This window comes from Osmia lignaria, unplaced genomic scaffold, assembly GCF_051020975.1.
Source record: "Osmia lignaria lignaria isolate PbOS001 unplaced genomic scaffold, iyOsmLign1 scaffold0016, whole genome shotgun sequence".
NCBI classification, from domain to species: domain Eukaryota; kingdom Metazoa; phylum Arthropoda; class Insecta; order Hymenoptera; family Megachilidae; genus Osmia; species Osmia lignaria.
The window spans coordinates 13,465,001-13,467,500 of record NW_027478168.1 but is presented as its reverse complement, the minus strand read 5'-3'; the positions used below and the strand labels follow the sequence as shown (position 1 = coordinate 13,467,500).

Sequence of the window (2,500 nt, the reverse complement as noted above, 5' to 3'; positions counted from 1 at the left end):
AAACCACAAAAATACAAGTCGTAAAAAAACAAACTTCTGTTGGTTAACCTACAATATGAAGGATCGAAATGAAAGAAGGATCATATTATTACAAACCGAAAGTGAAGGATCATTAAAATTGAAATACAATATATATAAATATATAAATGTACCCGTCGTTGCGACACCCTAGTTAAATGGAAAGATATAAAAAAGAGAGAAAAGGAATACAGATGACCCGCCGTCTGATCTTTGCTAAATGATCTGGCATCACCGGAGTTTTTTTGGTCCGTGTTGCGTTCGCTCTATTCGAAATGAAACTCGCGGAGGCGAAGAATTGTTAAAAGTTTACGAAGCGTCTAGGAGTGGTTAAAACTGAGAGAGTTGAAACTACGATGTATTAGAACGAGCAACCGTCGAAACTTTGTTTTCGCGACGTTCTTTTCGTCGCTCTCGTCCCCACGCTCCTACGCTTTGGTTGTTTCTTTGCCATCCGTGTTGCGATAAAAAGATTTCTCCATTGTCCAAAAAGGACGGATCGAGATTCCTCTTTCGAGAGGGAGAGAGAGGTACTTGCGGGTAACCTGGAATCTACGAAACACGCACCGTGGTAAGATTCGTGCGTCCGCCTGATCGATGTGTGTTGTTTACGGACCGGCTGAGAAGCGACGATAGCGAGTCTTTGAAAAACTATGTGTCCATTAGTTAGACCGATCGTCGCCGGCCGTGTGTCTGTTCGAATCTCGCAACCCACGATTCAGCGACAGGACGCGCGCTCGCATTCCTTGTGTGCGTTCGTACTTTTCAAGGTTTTTAAATGTACTTTACGCCCGACCGTCGAGAGGAGCGTGCCACTGGGCGTTTCTCCGACGGTTTCCGTCCTTGGACGCGATCGTGTCGTCAACGATCGATCGAACAAACAAACAAATACGTTGGCGACGCCCGAATTCGCTCTCCCGCACGCGCCGGGTGGGAGAGTGATGTGGGTATCGAATGTGATGCGTGTTAATAATGAAAATAACACTCTAAAGATCTAAAGAGTTTGAAATACAAAATTTTACGATTACCCTGAACGGTGGATCACTTGGCTCGTGGGTCGATGAAGAACGCAGCTAATTGCGCGTCAACGTGTGAACTGCAGGACACATGAACATCGACATTTCGAACGCACATTGCGGTCCACGGATACAATTCCTGGACCACGCCTGGCTGAGGGTCGTTTTCTTAACAAAAGACTGCTTGCGTTTGCTTCTCGAAAAAAGAGTAATTCATTTCTTTCTAAACATCTCGCCGTCGTTCAACGAAAGTAGAACGTTTCGGAGCGGGATTATCGAACGAAATTGAAAGAATGAATGAACGATAAACAAAGAAAGAGTCGCAACGTACGAGCGATAGTTGGGCAGTTCGTCGGCGTTTGTCGTGGAAACGATGTGACGAAAATCGCAACCGATACACTAAATGCAGGCCGTTAAAGGAGAGAAACAAATTTCGAAATATCTCTTCGAACTAGCGCAAGTGCGTCACGGCGCGCGAGTCGTTCGTTAAAATTTATAAACGACCGCCCGTGAAAGCACCGAGTTCTCGGAAGATAATCTATAAAGATTCTCCATCCTGCTGGAAGTTATCGGATCGGCGCGATTGTTCACTTGTAGAAATCCACGCTCCCGACGTTGCCAGAAACGATATTTACGAAAGGTGTGTCAAAAATAAACGAAAGAAGCTCTCCTATAAATTTAGAAAAAGCAAACGAGTGAAATGTTTGAGATGATAATTTGCTGAAATGCAAGCTCGAATAGCCCCAGGGTTTCGAATGATTCCCCGCGCTTTATACATCTCTCTGTTTACAAACGGTGTATAAATGAAAGATCGCTTCAGATGGGTCGTCGCTGTTTGACGCGCGATGCTGTTCCTTTTTTTTTGTCTGTCTGTGCGTTTAGCTTCGCTAAACAAGTTAAATGGTTAAAAAGCGTCGAAAAAGCGAATACACACGCGACAAGACAAATCTAACGAGTAAAGGAACGCTCCGCTCCAAGATAAAAATGGTTGTTTACAATCAATACAGCGTTTCGGTACCCCTGATCGTAGTCTGAAACTGTGTAACAAAAGAGAGGAAAGCGAATGGTGAAGGAACTTCGAAGCCTCCGTGGCGTGGCTAGAACTTGTGATAAAAGTATGTTTGCAGCAATTATGCATGCTCCCGTTAAAACAGCATTTCAATGTCTCGCATGGCTTAAAGCTCTAGGAGGCTTCAACATTTAGAATACATACGGACTACTTCGTTTGTTAAAGATAAGCGAAGACCGCGCGACCATCGCTCGGTCGTCCAGTCCTCGAAAGTTTTGTTGCGTTCCAAAGAAGAAACAAATGGGGTTTACCCTTGCGCTAAGGGGAGAAGAAGAGAAAAGCAGTTGTTAAATCTAAGAGGTGTGTGGAGTACATCGCGTGTTGGTTAAAATTGTTAAATGAAGTATACGCGAAATGTTCTCTCGCTCTTGCTTTTCCTCTTGCTTCCGTGGCGCTC

General features: G+C 44.5%; 1 long non-coding RNA gene and 1 other non-coding gene across 2 annotated transcripts in view; one reads left to right on the top strand and one right to left on the bottom strand.

Moving 5' to 3' along the window:
* The window catches only part of LOC143306627 (uncharacterized), a 61,937-nt gene that overhangs the window by 50,417 nt on the left and 9,020 nt on the right, over positions 1-2,500 (bottom strand). The window lies entirely within an intron of this gene.
* On the top strand, positions 1,044-1,198 carry LOC143306636 (5.8S ribosomal RNA). The gene has a single exon (XR_013063997.1). It is a non-coding gene; the product is annotated as a 5.8S ribosomal RNA (ribosomal RNA).